This window comes from Manis pentadactyla, chromosome 11 (assembly GCF_030020395.1).
Source record: "Manis pentadactyla isolate mManPen7 chromosome 11, mManPen7.hap1, whole genome shotgun sequence".
In the NCBI taxonomy this organism is placed as follows: domain Eukaryota; kingdom Metazoa; phylum Chordata; class Mammalia; order Pholidota; family Manidae; genus Manis; species Manis pentadactyla.
Genome location: NC_080029.1, coordinates 35,449,188 through 35,471,090, shown reverse-complemented (window position 1 = coordinate 35,471,090; position 21,903 = coordinate 35,449,188).

The following is a 21,903-nucleotide window of genomic DNA, read 5'->3' as shown; positions in this document are numbered from 1 at the left end:
CGCGTGTTTGAATCTGGATCGGGCAGCTCGGCTGGAGGGAAGGAGGGCCTGCCGCACCACGGTTGACAGATGGCCGCCCAGCGTGCCCTTAAACACCTGCCGGGAATCCGTGCAGCGGGCAAGCGTGTGGGAGGGGAGCAGGTGAAGGACTTGGCATCCTGCTCAGCCTCCCCCGGCTGGGTGACCTCGGCCCGGGCAACCGACTTCCCCGTGCCTCAGTTTCCTCATGTAGACAAGGAGGACAAGTCCCGCCCTGGGTGGTGTCATGGCAAACGTGGCAGTGATGTAACCGCGCCAAGTCCGGAGGGAACGCGCAGGCATCCCCGGCGGTCACCCCGCGGCCGCGAGCCGCCACCGAGAAAAGCCTTGGGGTTTTCCCTCCCTCTCCTTGCCTTTGTCTAAGCCAGGCTGACTGTGGCCTCTCAGGTCTGGCTCTTAGTATGCGCAACCCTTCCCTAAGCTTCCAAGTGGGATGATCTACATGAAAAATTAATCATGTATTTTTTTTCTCCTTTTTCAAGTGGAGAAATTATTTAGGGCTTTGGGGAGGATGGGGCAGCTATTTGCTATGCAGCAGCTTGTCCCCTTCGCCATCACCCCTGCCATGTTCAGCAAATGATTCTTCTATTCTCCCCCTGGCAGGTGGTCTCGCAGCTACACGTGTTCTGCGCATCCGGCAGGGGGCTCAGGGGAACACGGCATGGCGATGACTGCTGTTTCTAATTACTGCCATATCCCCGGCGAAGGAAGGGACTCGCCAGCCTGGGGGACCGCTGTGCAAACACTCTTGCCCCTGGTTATTGGGTTCCTGGGACAGCAGGGCCTGGCTACCTGACTGGTCACTTCGGAGTGAGGACTTGCCTTGACCCAAACAAGTCATGGACCCAGCCATCCATGTGCCTTTATTTATTGAGCCCCTAGTGTGCTCCAGTTTTTGTGCTAAGCACTGGGGTTGGGGTGGGGGTGAAGTGGGGACACAAGCAGTAATAAACTCAACACCATCTTTTGGGAAACTGACATAGCTGGGGATGAGGACAAAAGAAACAAAGAGAAAAAAATAGCTCCATTTATCCTTCCAACAGCATTTATTCAGAGGTGCCCTTGTGGAGTTTATAGTCTAGTGGAGGAGAGAGACAGTAACCAAATATCATCACAAATATGCAGTTACACACCATGGTCAGAGCTATGAAAGAAAAGCCCGGGGGCTATTAGAGCCTAAGTGGGGGACAGCCTTGTTCCAGGCTATACAGAGGGATTCCTGGATGAAGTGCTGTACGCTCCGATCGCGGAAATGGGAAAGGAAGGTGACTCTGGAAAGTGTTTGGAAAGGATTAACAAGCTGTGTGGACAGATAGGGGAGAACGAAATGGATATTAAATATGACTTCTAAGTTTCCAACAAGAGTAAATGGCCATCAGAGGTGCTGTCAGACAGGCCTGGTGGGCTGGGCATCAGCTTTGCGGGGGAAGCAGTGTAGGGCTTGGTGCGTTCACAGGACAGAGGGAGTGACTGCAGGTGCTGGGCAAGGTGGGCAGCCGGGAGCGGGGAGCCTGCGGCCGTGAGACACGGAGGACACTCGACAGAAAGAACTGCAGGGAAGTGAAGATGGGTAAGTCCTCACTCAACCTGGGGGACTCTCCTAGCCACAGCTCTGGGAGAGGGAACCCACATTTCTGTGTGTCTGGTTCTTTGTTAGGTATTTGCACACTTGCACACTGCCATTGTGTGGGACCACTATGCAGTAAGACTCAGAAACTCACCCAAGGCACTTAAGTAAAGTGAGTGTAGTATGTGTATGTGTGTGGTGTGTGTGTGTAGTGTGTATGTGTGTGTATGTGATGTGGTTGTGTGTGTGTGTGGTGTGTATGTGTGGATGTGATGTGATGTGTGTGGTGTGTGTGTGTAGTGTGGATGTGTGTGTGGATGTGATGTGGTTGTGTGTGTGGTGTGTGTGGGGGGGGGAGATGTGATTGTGTATGTGCTATGTGTGTATGTGGTGTGTGTGTGTATGTGTGGTATGTGTGTGTATGTGCATGTATGTGTGTGTGGGGGGGGGGTGATGTCATATCCCAGGGCCGCAAACAGCTGGATCACCTGGGACATGACCTGGGAAGTATGCATGGCAGCCTCTCCTTCCTGCTCTCTTGGGATACGTAGTCTCTCATCTCTGCCTTTCTTTGTGTGTCTGATCTGTTTGATGCTTCTCTCTGCAGACTATTGATGCCTTCCTTGCTTCCTCATGGCCTTACTGTGGCCTTTTAGTTCAAGAGTCCAAGGTTATCCATGCAGTCATTCATTCAATAAAACTTATTGAATACCTACTGTGTGTCAGGCAGTATTTTGGGCACTGGGAATACAGCACATATCAAAGCAAAGTCTCTTATGTTCTAGGAGGAGAGACATATTAACAAATAAAGTTAGAATATTTCAGATGGCAATAATGCTACGAAGCCAGATAAAGCCAAGTGAGGGTCTGCAAAGTGCCTTTGGGATAGCAGGGTGGAGTGCTATTCTAATAACTGCTGTCTGGAAGGACCTCTCTCTGATCCACTGCCATTAGAACAGAGACCTGAAGAAGTAAGAGAGGGAGTGATCCTGCACATGTCTGAGAAAAGAGTGTTTCCAGCAGAGGGACAAATAGGGTAAAGACCCCTAGACAGGGCACTGCCAGAGGTGTTTAGGGAACAGCAAGGTGGCCAGTGTGGCTTGTGTGGGTGAGGGGAGCGCCAGGGGAGACGCGGGAGGTAACCCGGGCCAGCTTATGCAGAGCCGCAGCGGAAGGCTGGGAGCAGAGGCGGGACACGCTGTGACTTCTGTGTGACAGTCCTGCTGCGCGCGCTGTGTAGGGACGGACTGGGGGAGTGAGGGTGGGGCCAGAGCTCTAGCAGGCGGCGGCGGCTGCTGTGACCCGGGTGAGAGATGCGGAGGTCTGGAGGCGGGTGGGGGCTGATGAGGTGACAAGAAGAGGTCAGATGCTGGGGAGGCTTGAAGGCTGAGCAGTTGCCAGTGGATCTGATGATTGGTTTCTGGGTCTTCTAGTCCAGGTAGTTGAGGGAGAGGATCCTACAGGCCCGCAGCAGCCTCTGGATCAGCTGACCAGAGAGGCCGAAGGTAGGGTCAAGGGGTGCACAACAGCCCTTCAGGCACGTGAGCAAGATATTCTCATGGTCCCATAGTTGCATGTTTCCTTCACTCATGGCAGCTTGTTAATGATGCTCCCAACAGCCTGTGAGGGAGGCTTTTTAATTTCAGTCTTCGATTAAAAAAACTGGGGCCCAGAGAGGGTAAGTATCTTGCCTGAGGCCAAATAGCTGGTAAAAAAAAGAGCCTAGATTTGACCTTTTGGTCTGTCTGATTCTAAAGCCTGTTCTGTAGCTACCAAGTCAGGCTGCCTCTGAGGGATAAAGAAAAATGCAAAAGGAGGGGGCGGGCAGAGAGGCCAGGCCATGGGAATCCCCAGAGGAGTGTTTGAAGAAGGAGAAGGTGGCTAAGAGCACCCACACTTGCTGGGAGATGTGAGCAGCTGCCTGGGTGGTGGGATAGAAGGGCCTCCCTGCTGCTCGTCCGGCTGTAACTGAGAGCCCCAGCCTGGTAAGATGCCCTTGGGAGGCTATGGGAGTGCACAGCACGCCCCTTGCTGCTAGAAGGACGCTGCCACCTGCTGTGGTGCCATCTGGGCAGTTACCCTTGCGAACCTCCATTTCCTGGATGCTGGCAGCTTAAACTCGGTCTCACTGTGTTGGGCCACCACCACAAAAGTTTTTCTTTTCACGGCCCGTGTGCACTGTGGATTGGTTTCAGCTCTGTTGCTCCATGTCACGTTCCCTCCTGCCCGTCACTCTGAAAGAGCAGCCCCAGCCTGGGGCCTTGGCATTTCAGTGGCAGGAGACAGGGTGGGAGGGGGAAGAGATAGAGGTGGGGGGAAATCACTAGTATCTGTCCAAGTGAGTGGGAGAGGACAGGCAGGAAAACCTGAAGGATCCCGCCTACCCCGTACCTACCTCCAAGGGCTTCAGAAGCATTTACTGCAGCATCTGGACACTAGGAAGGAGAAACAGCAGCCGAGCCTGGGGCTTCATGTGAACTCAAGCTGGGTGGTGAGCGTGGAATTCTGTCCCCTTTCCTTGCATCCCCGGGCTGTGGCCTACTTCCCAACTCTGAGCATCCATCTTCCACGTTTCAGCTTTACTCCTCTCTCCTCCAGCCACTTATGCCTCTGTTCTTTATACTGTTGTTGTTTTAAACAAAAATTTCAGTAGAAATCATTTATAGTCACAGATTTTGGCCAAGATCTCTAGCTAATCAAGTTGCACCAGAGTAACGATTCCTTGATTTCAAGATTGCAGAGTGAGGAAAGTTTTGTCTCCAGCTTGATTTTGAAACAGAAAAAAAAAGTAAAGAGCTGAGGCAATTTCAGTTCCCATAAACACAGGGGAATCCACTCTCTGGGCCCGCCGCCCCTCCTGGATGCACTGAACATGTGCCACACAGTGTGGGACACTGTATACAAACTCAGAAGGAAAAGTTGGGATGGACACAGTCTGAATAGGAACTCACATTTTAAAAGAAGGTCACTACTGATGCTTACATATCTGTGGGGGTGCATTTTATCCCTACCTGTAATGGTACCTGAGAAGGGACAATTCTACTTACATGGGCTACAGGAACTGTAAGGGATGAGAAAGAAGTGGGGAAACTAAGTCAGGAGCTTAGGAGGAGGAAGAACCTGTTAGGAGAAGATAATGCCCATCCGTGATTTGCTTTAATTTTTGCTGGGGCTGCAGATTTAACGATTCTTAAGGCATTTGTTTTTTTCATTTGATTTTCTAATTTTGGCCTCACAATGACCTTGAGAATTAGAAAGAGCTGGTGTATTATATATCTGTATTTTCATACACAAGGTAAATGAAGCTCAGGAAGCTTAAATGATTGAGCTAAGGACACAGCCAGTAAATGAAAGGCTAAATATTTTGACTTTTTGATACCTGTCATTTTTATTACTGCAGGTAGCCTTTAGAAGGTGAGTGTAGGTTTGACAAAATGTTTGCATGACATTATTCCTTTCTACATTAGGAATTTTGGGAATGTCCAAATGATTTTGTTGGGGAATGGGCAAAGGTAGTAGAAAGCAAATTTAATGAAGTCTTTTGACTGTGAGGTGCGATCAACTACTTGAGTTAACTTTAGGCTTGTAGGTCTAGGGCTGCAGCCATATTCTCACAAACGGAGATGGTGACAAGGTTTATTAATATATGAGTTCTAGTGTTCTCAGTTGCAAACAACAGAAATCACCTGGGATTAGTTTGGATTAGGCAAGTTTGTTGGAAAGATTTCAGATGGCTCTGGGCAGACTGAAGAACTGGGCGTGGACAGCTGCAGTGACCCAGGCTGGGACTGAGAAGGCAGGAAGCCACAGAGGTATCGTTGTGGCCCTGCTGCCAAAATGAACGGGGGGGGGGGGGGGTCTGATTAACCTGAACTGAATCCTGTACTGTCCCCTTGACCAGGGTCTGGGTCTCAGTCCCACTAGAGTGATCTGCAGTCAGAAAAGAAAAGAGAAATTTCTGTTAAGAAAAGATGGATCTGTGAAGACAATATGCATCTTCTACCCAGATTACCCCTGCCCTGTGCTGCCTGCCACAGAGGAGAGTCCAGGACCTTCTGCAATGATAAGTGGAAAGCAGTGGTGGGGGTGGAGGGTGGAGGGATTAAATCCATCAATATAGGAGGTAAAAAGGGAGGGGAGGAGAAAGGTCTGCATGCCCTGCCGGGTGCTGGGGCTTGAGAAAGAATTTGGGGTTTGACTGTCTCCCAAATAGCACCACACAGGGCAAAGAGGAGATGCTTCTGAGATGTGGTGAGTTACGAATTGAGTCCATTTTAATGTACTTTGTGAGATGCAAGGAAGATTAGCATTCAGTGACCTGTGAGCTCTGGTTGTGTGATTTGCAAGTGACTTTGTGCACTGACTGATTGTGTAGGGCCCTCAGTTTTTGTAGGGTCACAGTGATGTTTCGTGTCTGTCATCAAAATTCTTCGAAGGTGAGTGGCCTATAGTGCAGAGGGCAGGAAGGTGAATGCAGCTGAATCAGTTCGCTCCCTCCTCTCTTTGTCCTGCTTCTAGAATTACTCATTAGTTTTTTTTCATGAGGGAAATTTTGTATCTGTTTACCATTTCCTTAAGGAAGTAAAACCTGTGATGGCTTTGTTTTTTAGAAAGAGAGTATATTTCTGGTCAGGGGCTAGGACATACTTAGGGGGGCCCTAAATTTCTATTATTATTGTTCTCTTATAAACAGCTTATCATTTTTATTGTAAATAAAGATTTGAGTGTATCACTTTATAGATAAGAAAATTGAAGCACATAATCTAGCTCATAGAAGTTTAATTAGGCTAGTCTGTAATGTTTGGAAGCCAACATTATTATCATCATCAAAATTAACTCCCTGAGTCACCCTGTGAGGTAAATCTGCTCGTATCTCTATTTTACAAATGAGGAGATTAAGTCACTCATTTGTTGATAGTCAAACAAATAATAAGAGAAAGTGTCTCAGACTAGCCCAGCTGAACAGGTGGCTCCCTGAATAGTTCTAGCTACTAGTAGTTCCCATTTACCACAGCTGCTGTAGCATTCACAACCCAATCCATTATATTAGTATAATTAAGAGAAGTAAAGAAAAAAAAAAGAATGACACATTGGTAAGTTAATGAATCAATTTAGGATTCATTATGGTTTGCTAATTAATTAATTTAAAATCTTTCTTGGGTATTTACTATGTGTGAGACCCTGTGGACACAACACTTATCTCAGAAGGTAAAAGATCTGCCTTCAAGAAACTTAGAGCCTGTTGGAAATGTCTGATAATAATTAAATAATAGCAAAAAATAAATACATAATGACAAGCTCTCATAGTGAAAAGTTCTTTGAGGGCAAACGTAGGTGGAGAGAATACCAAGGAACACAGGGCAAGAAATTTGGTTTATCAGTCTGTCCTCCATCCAGCATTGAGTGTCTCCTGTGGTATTTGCGTCAGTTGCCACAGAGGGCATGAAGATGAACAAAACATAGTCCTCATTCTCAACAGGAACTCAAGGGAGAAAACACGTGTGCACAAATAACCATAACCATTTGCCATAAAAACATGTCTTAAGATGACATGATGGCAGTGGTGATTATGATAGCTACCATTTCTTGGCACAATTTGAAGTACTCTGTGTGGTGAACTCATTAAACCCTAAAACAATCCTGTTAGGTAAAGTGTTATTATTACCCCCAAGTGGATGGGGAGGGGATGGAGAGCCACGAGGCAAGGACACATCTCAGGCTAGTGTCTGGGGGCCAGGAGATGAGGAAATGGAGGCGGGGAGTTTACGGAATGGCTAGAAAGTGGTCAAGAGGGAGGGATAAGATGTTACGGGTGTTCAGAGGAGGGAAAGCATATTACTGGCTGGAGGAATCAGGAGAAACTTCCTGGAGAAGTGGGTATTTGACACAGGCCTTGAAAGATGGGAAGAATTTTGCAGGCAGAGCTAGGGGCTATTGGCACGGAGAGCAGCATGCGTATAGTAGGAGGGTGGGGTGAATGTGCAGCGTGGACACAGGTCTCCCTGGCAGCTGTGGGACAGGGTTTCCTACACCTGACTGTGCTCAGTCACCTGGAAAACATAGATTCCTGGGATCCAGCCCAAGGCAAACCCAGTAAACTAGTTTGAGTCAGACCTGGGAATACCCCTTTTTACAAAGCACCTGAGTGAGTCAGATTCTGGGACAGGTGTTTGTGGAACATAGCGTGGAACCACAAGGTAGAAGAGTAAGGTGAGGCAGTGTGGCCAGACTCTGCATGGCCTAGGGCCTGGCACCTAGACGTTTGCTGTATTGTGTGGGACACAGCTGAGAAGAGGCATTATCTGAGCCATGTGCCAGGAAGGTCAGTCTGGTCCAGGATGGCAGGGGGACTAGTGGTTTCTAGTTAATCGTCCACGCAAGAGGTGCACTGCCTGGGGTGGTGGCACTAGGCATGGCAAGAAAGCCCAAATGAGTCGTGGGGGCAGAGTCAGCAGGACCTGGCACCCAAATGGGTGGGGAGGTGGGGGGAGAGCAGCCGGGCAGTGCCACTTCAGGACCGCATCCCAACCAGGTGGCCAGCCTGACGAGGTCTCTAGTGAGTTTCTGCACCACAAGGGAAGATGAGGGACAATGCTGGCCAGAGGCCTGGGCTCCTCGTGACTCCCAACAGGTGCCTGGCCTGAGTCTTTCCCGCTTCATGCTGTCTCCCCGGAATAGGCTTTCCAAGTATCTTAGGAACTCAGGCAACATTTCAAAACTCTTTCTGGCTGAAAGGATGGATGCTTTGGTTTATAGAGTAAGAAAGAGGGGTGGATGCAGAAGCAATGTCACCAAGACTGAGGAAAGATCTGCTGGTTGAGAGACTGGTTTTAGCTCAGAAACAGAACAGTTTCAGCCAAATGGCAATAATGGCAATAATCCTAACAGTAACAGCTTCTAACGTTAGAAGGGGCACCCACATCATCTCGACTAGCTCACACCGTAGCTCTGCTCTGAGAAGTGCCACTGGTGCCAGTGAGCAGATGGGGGAACTGAAGCTGAGAAAGATAAGCCTTGTGCAGAGCCCCACAGCTCCTGGGGCAGACCCGAGGTACAGTTTAGCAATGGGGGGACTCCACTGCCCACAGCTGGAGAGGGACATGGGGATAAGGTAGAGAGGAAAAGGCACCAGACTGGAACCAGAACACAAGGGCCGAGTCCCAGCTCTGTGCCTCCCGGAGTCCTTGAAAATGAGGCCCAGTTCTGGCCCTTGTAAAATGTCAATAGAAACACTCACTCTCTCAGCCTATCTGGGTGGTTTTAAGGCTCAAACAAACAGAGAAGGTGTCAGTAATACAGGGTGTCCTGCTACACCCACTGCCTATGCTGAGGACCATGATACTGTCATTTGTGAAAGGGCAGAGTCTGGTAGGAGGGTGCAAAGGCTGTCACACTCAGCTCCATTCAGCTCGGCAAACCCTGAGGGCTAACTGTGCCTGACAGGCATCAAAAGATTCTTGGTGGCCAGTCCTCATTTGAAGGGGCAGGGGAAGCACAGAAAATAGGAAAGTCAACACATCTACCCTCCAGCACACGGAGCAGAGGGAATGAACAATACAATAGAGATGTCCTTCTCCATGAACTTCAAAACCTGGGGGATGGCTGGATCAATAGACTGTCATTTTGAGAAATGCTAAAGAACAGGAATATGATGATAATCAGTGGGGTGCATGAATTTACCAGACACAAATCACATAGCACTGTAACAATTTCTGTCCATCAGAAGAGAACTGGCTTTGGCTTGGGGCCGTCAAAGAGGAGATTTAGAGGAATATTAGGTTCAATGGATAAATCGCTCCTACTTTAGCTTTCTCTGAACCCTAACTTAGGGAACCAGCAAATGCTCTGACTGGTTCTTCCAAACTAGGAGGGGAAAGGTGGGGAAGAAAGGGGAAGAGAGACTGCATCTCAGCTGGAATTTGCTAATCTTGGGAATTTGGCTGAATTTATCTCCTTTCCACCAAAGGGGAAATTATTCCATTGAGGTAAGTTGTCCTGGGGCTGCTAAGCTGTGGAGGAAGAATGTTTATTGATTGAGGGCATGCATTTTATAAGGGGAGAAATGCCCTGGATTGCTCTGAATCTGCTTTATGATGTAACTGTTTCCTTTAACAAAGTATTTTGTTTTTAAGCATCAGCTCCACAAAGCCTGGTGGTCCTCAGTTGCCTCCGGCAAGTATTTTGCTTTTCTAAACTAGAAACCAAGAAAATTTAGGGCAGATGTGCAACCTTCCTCTTTGGCAGGCTCCTTCCCCCTAGCCCAGCCCTGATCCAGGGGGAGACCCTGAGGAAAATTCTGGTTCTGGGGTGAAAGCTCTCAGCCAGCTCCTTGGCAGCAGATATAGCATGGCCTCAGGGTCACTGCATGTGTGTTTCCAGGGGCTTGTTTCATGTTGCCCTGCCTGCCTGATATATGAATAGCAGGATCTGTCAGATGGGGTTTATCTTGTCTCACCAATAAATGCAATAAAGTCTCTGCGTGTCATGGTTTGTAGCACTCAAGGTTGATAAAGCATCCATAAACCTGTAGTATCTCATTTGTCCAAATGGTAGTTAATGATTATTTATAGTTTATATGTGAGCCTTGTTACTCATTCCTTCATCCAACATTTACTGAGCACCTACCATGTGCCAGGCACTGTGCTAGAAGCTGCTGATATAAACATGATTAAAAGACACCCCCAGTTCATAAAAGTCCAAAATCTAAAAGGGGAGCCTGACACATACAAAGTTGTGGTACTGTGGTAGGAAGCCAAGGAAGCCAGGCAGACAAAGTTTCTGGTGAGGCTTCAGGAATGTAGAGGAATCACAAGGTGCTTGGGTGCTTGAGATTGAAACAATGTAACTGTATTCCTTCTCCATCGGGACTCAGTGGTATGGAACAGCTTGTGATCATAGTCGTGGATGCCCATTAGTTTATAATAAAGTATCCTGGTAACCTTTAAAGAGACAGATTAAAATATAACTAGCATCCTGAATACACCTATAGTGACCTAACAGCTCCCACTGTGACGGTTCCTGGGTGCTGACACCCCCCTAACCTTGTAGTGAATATATAATCGGCATGGCCCTGCTGCACTCGGGCTCAGCCTGTGGATAGGGATCCTCTGAGCCAGCACCGGCGCTGATAAATGCTGCTTCTCACTAAACGTCTTGGTGTCCCGACTCCTTGTTTGTAGTTCCCAGGGTTCCTGCAACAGTACAGGGTGATCACGGCAAAGATGGCCATGAGGGGTGTTGCAGGAAGAAGTGGGTAACTGCCTGTGAGGGTAAAGGAAGCCTTTCTAGAAGAGGAAGGAGATAGTTTATCTGGGTCCTAAAGAACTCAGTAAGTGCCTTGCAGGTGGTCTGGATTGCAAACTCTTACAGGTTGGCATTGAACCACATGAACTGAGTGAGGGGGTCCCTTGAGGAAAATCAGGGTGCTGTTCATAGAAGAAAGGGAACTGAATGCCTGGCAGGCAAAAAAGATAGCAGTTTTACTTCTTGAATTCCCAACAAGATGTAAGTTCCTTGAGCTGGAAATGTGGATCACAGATTTGTCTTGACCCTTCCCTGGCAAGTGGGGGCCCACAATCAACACGTGCTGTGAAATCAGCCAGACTCTGCAGCACAGTGTATGGCCACTTGGGAAGGGCTGTCAGCAGGGACTTGCCTGTGTTGAAAAGAGGCTGAGAGCTGCCCTTCAAGTCCAACCTCCTTTGTTCTGAGGAGAAGGAGCACCTGGTACCTGTCTTGCTGAAGGCACTGCTGTCACTGGAGGCACAGCCAGACCCAGTTCTGCATTAGTCCTTGATCCTCTTCAACTGCTCCAGCCAGAGGGCTCTACAGGGCTGCACAGCCATCCACTCACTTAGAGCCAAACCGTCTTCCAGTATATGAGAAAGTTGCTGCTGTAGGGAGCTTCAAACACACTTATGTCATTAATTAAAGTAACAGGAAGCTATTTGGGCATCCGCTCAGCATGGTCTCTAAAAGATGATTAGGGTGTTCAGGGTTTTCACACTTCATGACTCAAGGCTGATGTGAGCATCCGACATAGAGTTGCTTATGTCAGGCTTTCCTGTTTTTGCGCCAACTGCCTCTGTAAACATACCCTACCCTAAAAGGCATGCCGGTGATCGCCCAAACTGGGTAACGCCACATGTGGACTGTCCCCTCTTATCTCCGACTCCTAGATGGATGGACTGGACTATGTAAGGGACTGCACACAGAGCCCCTGTAGCAGGCTTGTCCCAGAGGTCCCTGACATAGGACCACAGACATGTGCTCTGAGGCCTGCTCCTGCTCATCTGCCTGTGCTCCTGCTCCATCAGGAATGTGTCACTCCACTGGAACTGTCTCCATTGCATTATCTTCCCTTCGGAAAAGATGAGAAGCTGACTGGGACAGTCCAGACCTGAACTATCCGTCATGACCAGTATGAGATGTGTTGATCTGTGATATGCATGATTTGCAGATATGCTTGACCCCCCATTTGCATGTTGTATGAAAGGAAATCACAAAATAAACCGTGTGATCTGTGCAAACTAAGGGTGTTAAGTTCATTACTTCATCACCCTGGGGATCCATACTTCCTGACCTACTCACATCATCTGGCCTGAGGAGTCCAGGGAATCCAGGGTGAGGGAAAAGATGAGCAGTTGGAGAAAGAGAACAGCAGAGCACTTGGCCGCAGCTGCCAACTCCAGTTTAGATAAACTGGTTTGTGGCAGATTTAGCTTAAGCTTGAGAGGGTGGACTTGGCTAAAGTGGAAATTCCAAATTTGTCTCAGGGGCACCAAAATGAATAAAATGTTGGCAATAATGAGGGCATTGAAGGACTGCAGGGCTGCCAGTAGAAGAAAGGTAGCCAAACATAATAAAACTTGGGAAAAGACAGAGGATTTAGTTAAAAAGAAAGTACCATATCAGGTGCCGGATGATTTAAAAACCATTGTACATGGACCATCCACTCTGGGTCTGCTCCTGGCCAGAGCATCCCTAGGCAAGGTGCCTGCTTTGCTACTTAAAACTATTATAGACATTGATGAAGATAGGAAAGGGGAAAGGTCCTTGCCCAAAGAGGGCTGCAGAAGGCATGGTCTCAACCTGAGCTCAGAAGTGTATATCTGACCCTAATCCCGAAAACCCCGGGGACTATTATAATCCTTTTGATCCTGATGACATAGCCCGAGTGAGGCCTGTTGTCAAAAGAAAATGGTTATAGATTATAACCATGAGCTTACCTCACCAGTTGTGCAGGGAGAAACTAGGAGTTATATCAGACAAGAGTTGCAGAAAATAAGAACTGACTTTGCTCAAGATGTAGCCTCAGTTGCAGATTGGATGTTAAAAATGTGGAAGCAAGGTGGAAATACTATCGAGTTGTCTGGGGAAGAAATGTCCCAAATACTTTTCCTAGCAGAAGAAAGAGCCTGGATTAAATGCTACCCTGCAGGCCATAGCCGAAAACAATCCTAAGGGTATTTTGAGCTTGTGGGAATGGGTCAGCAAAGCATGGGTGCAAGTTCACCCCTATATTGACCTTACTGGTTTTGGGACTAAGCTAAAATGGAAAACTACAGATGAGGCTGCAAAGGTGTTAAAGAAACAAGCTGTCCTTAAGTAGACTTATGGACAAGAGGGATCTACTCCCTTGAGCTGAAGTATGACTACTGTAGCAAAGAAAGCCTTGCTACAGGGAGCCACCAACCATCTGCAAGCTGCATATATACAACTAGTTACTAAAGCTAAAACCTTTATGGATTTAATTAAAACTTTGCAGCTCCAGAGGGAGATGGGTATAGTTGGGAAGGCAATTACTTTCACCAACTCTGTTCCTCAAAAGGAAAGATGGAGACCTGGAGCCTCTAGGAAGCAATCCCCCAGGGGATAGGAACACACATTTCAAATAGCAAAGGGAATACTACAGGACTACAAGCAATCTCCAGTGAAAATAGAGAGTCAAACCTGGCCGGTGCAAGCCACCATGGAGTGGAGATTGTGTTAGAAGGAGATAGTAAGACCTTGAATGATTTCAATATGCAATGTGCCAACACTGCCTCACAGGTTTACACCCAGTGGCTAGCCCAGTGGTCTAATCCACCATGGCCTTCTCAGAGGCAGTGGAGCCTGAATAATCCATTTATATAGGCACCCAATAATAGAGGTCCTGGTTGGAACCCTAACCTGGGCCTCCCTGACCACAAAATCAGGAAAGAGGATTGGCCGATTCCCCAGCAAAAGCAGGCAAGCCCGACATAAGTAATTCCACTTTGGATGCTCACATCAAAGGCAGATTGGGAAGACGCAGGGCTGGGAGTGGGAGCAGAGACCTTGGCGGGGAGCAGGCAGGCCTTGGGAAGCAGGGCTCTGCACCGGGAGCCAAAGTCAGATCCAATGGTGTGGATGACCTGGATTCTTTGGTACCTCTCCCACTGGCTCTTTGGCCAAGGGGGAGAGCCTGCAGCTGAGGGGAAAGATCACCAGACCAGAGACTGGGAATCTGGACGTCTGAGACGGCCCAGCTCTGCTTTGAATTGGTTGAGTCACTTGTTACAAGTTGCTTCTGTGTCCATTTCTTCATCTGTGAAATGGGGGACCCGCCCCCTCATTAGAAGTGTTGTGAGGTCACTCAAGAGATTAAGTGCTTTAAGCTTCATCTGTTTCTCTATTTGTGAGAGAATTTGACTCATCTCTAGGCCCATTCCAGTTCTGAAATCCAATAGCTACTTTGAAAAATGAAAAATTATGATACAGATAATTTTTATTTGTATTTGGTATTCACATTATTAGTATTAATTTTATTAAAATTAATTGGCATTAGTATTATTGCTGTTATTATTCCAGTGGTAAATTAAAGATCTTGCTAAGATACTAAACAACCTCCTGTTCTAGACTGGCCAGTGCTTAGCAAAAGGGAGCAAGGCAGCCTAGAGCTTATGACTGACCCGATGCTTCTCTGGGGAACAGTATCAGGATGGCCTGTTTGCAGAGGAGACTTCCCTGGTAAAGAGAATCATAAAGGAAATAGCCAGCGTCTCCCTCTGACAAGTTAGGGAAACCCATTTAACAGCAAAAAGGATATTTTTGGTAAGGAATGAGCATTATAGTAAAAAAAAAAATTAATCTGGCTTTAGCACGATCAAAAAAAATCCTTCAAGTGTGGACCCATGTAAGGTTACAGAAGAAGCGAGACATGACCCCTGGCACTCATGATGGGTAAGTTAGATGAGAATATAATGCAGAGTACACAGGATCCACAGAGTGCACCACCGTTGGCTGGTGAATGAATGACAGAGAGCGGTCTGTGAGGATGTGCACAAGAGGGTTGTTGGCAGCCAAGTTCACAAAGCCTGGGGCTTAAGAACACATGGTGACTGGCCAAGATGGCAACCTTGGTGGGTCCCACAGAAGCAGAGGTTCAGGGTGGGGCATATGGAAGGCAGGTGGCATGGGCTTCAGTAAACACAGTTTGGGGCTTCCTTAAACCCAGAGAAGCCATTTCTCTTTATATTGATGCCCTCTTGTAGCTTTTACTTCTCAGCATCCAGTCTGGGACTTGGCAGATTCTGAGACCTCTTAGTAAGTATTTCAGGAAAGAGGCCTCTGGTTTAAGAAATTATTTCAATTATGGGGAAATTGCCTATTTGTTTCTTCCAGGCTTTTTTTGGAATGGAAAGGAAGTATCATGAAAAGAAAACTGGACTCAAAGGCCAGGTGGCCCATCCTTTGGATCTTGGACAAGTTACTTAAACTCTCAAGGTCTCAGTTTTGTTATTTATAAAATGGGGTTAATTCTCAAGTCAGTGTGAGTCTGAGTCAAAAGGAAATACTCCATGTGGAAGAGCTTTGTCAACTCTAAAGTGGTTACTGAAAACTGAAAAATGTTGTCTGATATGTACTAGTTCTTGCAGCCCTGTTTCCTCATCTGGAAAAAGGAGATAATAACAGCATTGCCTTGCAGGGCCTTCCTGAGGATGAGCTGAGGCGCTCCATACTGGGCTGGCTCATGGCACACATGCAATCCGTCCGTTTGTTCCTCTCTGCTAGTGGTTCAAAGCATGGTCATAAGGAAAATTGGAAGCCTTGCTAGCAAAAGATTCCATTATATACACCCTGGTGACTGTCACCTCTGGAGAGAATCTAAGAATCAGAACAGCCTTAGGTCACCCGTCCAGTCCAGCAATTCACAGGCAGATCTTTAAAGGGACTGCTCTTCAGCAAACTGTAGTGCAGATGGCAGCCTGCCCTGGCCTTCCCCTCCTCCTTTCTGACCTTCAGTCTGGGCAAATGAGAAGCAGATGACAAATGGTGTGAGACCACAGAGAGGACCCTCAGGGACTTGCTGCCCATGAGTGGCTCTGCCCACTTGGGCAAGCTAAGGTGGCCCCCTATGACTGAGCAGCTATATCACTGAGGCCTGGAGCCAATGCCAGGTAGACCTGCTGGTCTAGAGCTCCACGGTGCCAGGATGATCAAGGGCTGTGTGTTCTGTGCGCAGCAGGCCAGGCATCCCAGTTGGTCAGACCAGCCTCAGCGCTCGGTAGTGCTTTGCCCGGGAAACCTCAGTCCGTCCGGCACCGGAGCCTGGCTTTTCTCTCTTGGGCACTTGCTTGGAGTCTTTGAAGCTTTTCTGCCCTTTGACAGATGTTCCTGATTCTACCCTCCTGGTGCCATTTCCTTTTCTGTCACTCAACTGTGTGGGCTATACATAGTTGTCACTATCTGCAGGCCTTCCTCTTCTCATGTCAGGGTCCGGGGGCCATTCCTGAGCCACTCGGCTTCCACCATCACAGCCTGCTCCCACTGACTGAATTTCTATCTCCAAGAACCACCTTTCTCCTGTGAGACATACCTTTATCTCTGATCACCTGCTAGATAGCTTTACTTGCATGTCCCTTATGAACCTTGTGCCCAAACCATCCCAGACCTAACTTACTGTTTCTTCCACAGTTTGGACTACATTTGGGGGCCAGATCATATGCCTTCCACAGTGGTATTTTAGCCACATCTGTAAGATGATTCAGATGAACTGAGTTCAGTGTGTGGGTATACACATATTCCTGGAGATTCCATTTTTTTTCTGGAAGGTAAATAAAATACTACAGAACAGAATGCAAAATATGTATTACAAATTAAAGTGAAACTCAATACTTTAAAGAAAATGTGTCTGCAGGGCCTGCCTCAGATTATGCTCCCAGTTCTCAATGGGGTACAAATTTGTTCTTCCCATAAAGGATGTGAGTTACCTTGGATTAGAGCATAAACATGGGGAGTTATATGTAGGAGAGAGAATGAAAAGTCCCCAGGCAACCGGCCTTGTTGTGACTGAATGTGTTACTGGGGTGTGTGAGCCATGGGGCCCCAGGAAGAGGAGTGTACTTCCACGTGCTCACCAGGGAAGGGAGAGTCTGGGCCAGTAGACACCCAGGCCCACTGACAAAGGCACATGTAATGTGGAGGCTGGGTGCAGGAGGCACGCCCTGCCAACCGTGAGTGCTCCCACGCTGTTGACAAGAACATATAATAATAAATTGTAGGCTGTAGGGGAAATTTTTAATTTGTGCTTCTACTATTTGGTCATCCCATTTTCACTAATAGCCATCATTAATGTTTGATATTCACCCTCCCTAATTCTAAGGACACATATTTTAGGCATGGTCCCCGTGCCCTCCATCTCAGAGGCAGAACGGGAGGAGCCTAGGCTATTTAAAGTGACATACTTTATTTCCCTGATTAAGGTGTGTGACTGTTAGGACTTTTGTAGACAAACTAGAAACTAGACTGTGTCCTTACCTCGTTTTGGAGTTCTGAATGTGAGGCTGGAGCTGCTGTAGCCACCTTACCACCATGTGGAGAGAATTCATCTGAAAATGGAGTCAACCAAGCAGAAGCAGAGGCAAGAGATGTAAAAAGAGAAATGGAATCCCTTTGAGCTCTTGCATCAGGTTGTGCTCAAGGTCAGCTCTCCTTGTACTTTCTCAGTTGTATGAATCAGTAGATCCCCTTTTGACGTAAGCCAGATGGGTTGGGTTTTCTGTTACTTGAAACCTTAATAATTCTGATGGACACTTGTACATCAGGATGGAACCTACACATTTGTTTCTTCTTAGTGTCCTTGATTTCATTTCATTATTACCAACTGCCTTCTGATTACTATTGATTTCCCAATTCAGTCTTCCCAAGGGGAGTGACTGTACCAACCACATATGTTTGCAGATGTTTCCCATTCTAAATAACAGGGTTTTTTATGGAAGCAAAAAGGTTTTCTGATTTTATAATTTGGTCACTGTGAGTCTGGTTCCTTTAAAGAAGATGAAAATTGGGTTCCTGGCTTAAAAGATTGAGGGCTGGATTCATGGAAAACTGTCATGGAAAACTGACTAGAGTAGTAAATGTGGCCTCTGGGCCTTTTCCCTTGAAGAACAACCTGCTATCAGTGTGTAGCTATATGAGTATCACAAACCTGTTACTTCCTTTTCCTTCAAGAACCATTTGAAAAATGTCTTCTCGTCCTCTTTCCCCATTCATTCAACAATTATTTGCCAAGCACTGGATACACATAGTGAACAAAACTGACCGAATTCCCTGCTCTTAATGGGCTTACATTCTGGCAAGAGGAGGCTGACAATAAACAAGATAAATATGTATTATAGATAGTAATAAATGTTGGTGGGGACTGGGATGTTTAGACGGTGATAGGAGCAGCAGCTCTTGACCAAAGACCTAAGAGATTTTAAGACCAGAGAGATTCTTTGGATTCAAGGAGATACAAGGAGGCAGAGGACCTTGGTAGGTAGGGGATATTGATCTAGAGGACATACTATAGATTATTAAAGTGACCTTGACTAGGATAGGACTAGAGGATATTTTGGTCTGTAAGTGTTGTCTCTGTTGATAACTATAGTGCAGTTCTGTTGATAACTATCAATCTCTGTTCCCCAGGGGTTTTGGTAGTGTTAGGTGGTTTCATTCTGGGTCCGAACCTCTTTTTCAATTGTCTTCTCTTTAGCTCTTGTTTGTTGATGTCCCATACTGACCCATGTCCTTTGCTGGCCCCTGCTGGTCAGCAGTAATGGTTGTTCCCCTACAGCAAAGCTCGCAGAAAAATTGCTGTGTGCTCCCAGTTTTTCTGTCTGCAACTGTTTGTAAAGATTAGGCTTTAATGTACATAGACTTCTGCCTCAATTGTATAGCCTTAATCAATTTGGCTTTCTTTATTTCTTTTTTATGAGATCTATTGTCTTCTGATTACAAAAGAAATACATGCTCATTGTAGAAATTGATTTTCTGGAGCTTTTATATAAATTTGAATTCCCTATGAATGCCCATCTGGGCAATTTGGAAGATGCTGGAGGGGCAGCTCTCCTTGAATGCAAATGCAGCCTGGGCAGCCTTTGCTGCTGAAAGGGCTCCTGGGGAAACAAGCATTCACAACTGAATAACCTGAGCAACCTTTCTCCTTGTGCAAACATCCTTCCCCTATAGTTGTTTTTCTGTCCTGCCCTTTCAAACATGCTTTTATCAACAGCTGGAATTAAAAGGCATCCCTTTCCTGGCAAATATGGTCTTGCAGGGGCTCTGCTCCTTGACTGTTTTCATGCTCTGCATTTGGATAGTTCACATGTGAGGTGAAGGGCTACCTCATTTGAGTAAGACTTTGTGGCTCGTTCGTGTGATAATTTTATTGGGTATACTCTTTGGTTTCTGAGTAGGCAAGGATATTACACATCTATTCATTTGGTCAAAGTAGGAATAATCAGGTAGTTAACAATGTCCAGTTACTGTTGCATGCTGCATATTTTCTTGTACCTTCTGCTTCCTTCTGAATTTACTACAGATCATATACATGAAAATGACTTGTTCTCATAAATGTCATGGAGAAAAGACTAACATTTATGAAATATCCAGTCTGTGTCCCTACTTTATAGATGTCCGTGGTAGATGGATGAAGAAATTGGGACTCAGAGAGGTTAAGTACCTGCCCAAGAATTTTGAGTTCAGTCACTAGAGTCATTGTGACTTTGCATTAAGTCCTTAAATACTATTTCAGGGCTAGGGCCACAAAAATTGCAATTTGAGGAGAACAAATTAAATTGTTTAATTATTGAATTGAAAAGACTAAATGCGTTGATTTTCTGTCTAGATTATTTTTTTCAGCTCCTTCTCAACTCTACTTTCTCCTTTCAAATAACCCGACCAGCCAGTTGCCCAGGGATTGACATACAGCTGAGAGCAGATCTGTGTGAGCACAGACAGGAGAGGCCAGGGTAAACCTACTGGCTTGACTGATGGGGACGACAGCTTGGAAATGGACGTCTGAGAGTGTATATATGAATTAAACACCTTTCATTTCCTTTGCTACAAAAACATCAATTAAGCTGTAATAATCCATGGGTTTTCCCTGTTTTCAGACAAGAAGAAAATCAGCATAAATTGGCTAGAGTGTTTTTCCCTTTAGGCTTTGATCATTAATCGTCTTCAGCTCTTTCCTCCCTCGCAACCCCCACCAACACACAGGCACACACAAACACCCACACACTGCCGTTTCTTGGCACCCACTGCAAACATTTACCAGGCAATTTGTTCAGTCATGAGTATAATGAAGATATGCATTCAATGTTTGGAAGGCTGATTCTAAAGAGAAGGTGCCAGTGTGTTCTGCCTAAGGTTGGTGGAACGCTTATTCAGAGCCCTTTTTGCAGGTTGGCCAAGCTGACTGGCTTTGACATCACAGTCTGCTCTCTGGCTGGTGCTGCCCTGCACTTGAGCCAAACAGATGTGTCTCTGCAGGCCTCTCCATCTGACACCAGCCAGAGAAAGCCTCATTTGTCTTTGAATGCCTCCCTCAATCCATACTTTCTAAAAAAAAAAATGTTACTGGAAACACAGTGCTGTAAGAGTCAATAGCAGCAAGTATCCTCCCCTCATCTCAGAGCCCAGTATTCCAGTGTTTTGGGTCACTCTGGGTCTGCCTGATAGGATTCTGGCTGCCTGGGATGAGCAGATCCTCAGAGGTCACGTAGCTCCAGCTTTGCTTCTCGGTAGGATGCATCTGAACCTTCCAGCCCGATGCTTCTCCTTCCCTAAGGGCAGCAGTGTATGCAGTGTCCCATGGCCTTTCCTGTACTTCCACTACCAGGTAACATTAGAGGGAAACTATGAAACTGCTGAAATGCAACTGCTTTTGTCCTGGAATTAGCCCCATTTTCCAGTGAAAATAATGAGGCTCAGAGAGGTTTACAGGTTTTTCCTAGTAAAGTGGAAGAGTCAGAGTTTCTACTCAGAGTCAAGGGGTTCCAAGTCCCACTTTTTTTAGTTTTTTAAGTTATGAAACACTTTAATCATGCACAGAGGCATGTATACGTAGACATCCTATTTCCTATGTAATTGGAAAAAAGGCTGAACAGTGCTGTTATTTTAAGTAGAAGGTTGTATTTTTATGTTTTTTTATTATTGCTTAATTAAATTTGGCATTAAATAGTGAAAATATTTTATATAATTTTCATTTTTTGGTTGTGAAAAAAAATTCAATTTCCTTCTCTCTCTCTCTGCCTAGAAGAGTGCGCCATCTGGACTGTGATGATATTACTCCCATGTACGACTTACACTTTCACTCCATGTAAATGTATCTACAAACATGTGGGTGCAGTGTTTTATATTTTTAAGTTTTAATTAATTGCTATCTGACTATGATTTGCTTTTCTTTTTTCCTTCTGTGACTTGTTTTATGTTCAATTTTCTTGTGTTAGATATCTATCTATGTTGCTATTAAGTAGTTGTAGTTTATTTATTAAAACTGCTGAATACATTTTATCATTTGAAAAGCCACAATTTATCCATTTTCTGGTTGATGTGCACTCTGGTTATTTCCAGTTTTCCAGTATTGCAAACAGTGCTGCACTGAACATTCTCATATGTATCTCTTTGTATATACATTTGAGAATTTCTCTAGGAGTGGATTTCTGGGTCATAGAGCATGAACATCTTCAATTTCATCTGTTATCAATCCACACTCCTATTAGCCACATATGAGAATTTTCTTTTCTTCGCATGCTCATCAATGCATGGTATTGTTAGACTTTTCCATTTTGTGGATATGATGGTATAAAATGGTATCTCGATGGTGCCCTTTTCCCTTTCCCCTTTCTTTAATAACTTCGGAAGAAGAGATGCCATACTGGCAAAGGTGGTATCTGTGTGTTCCGATTTGTTTTCTTAGGCAAGAGGAGTAACACTGAGCATGGGTTATATTGAACCAACCATGGGGTTTGTGCTTTGTACCACGGACACTTGAGAAGTGTTAGCACAGC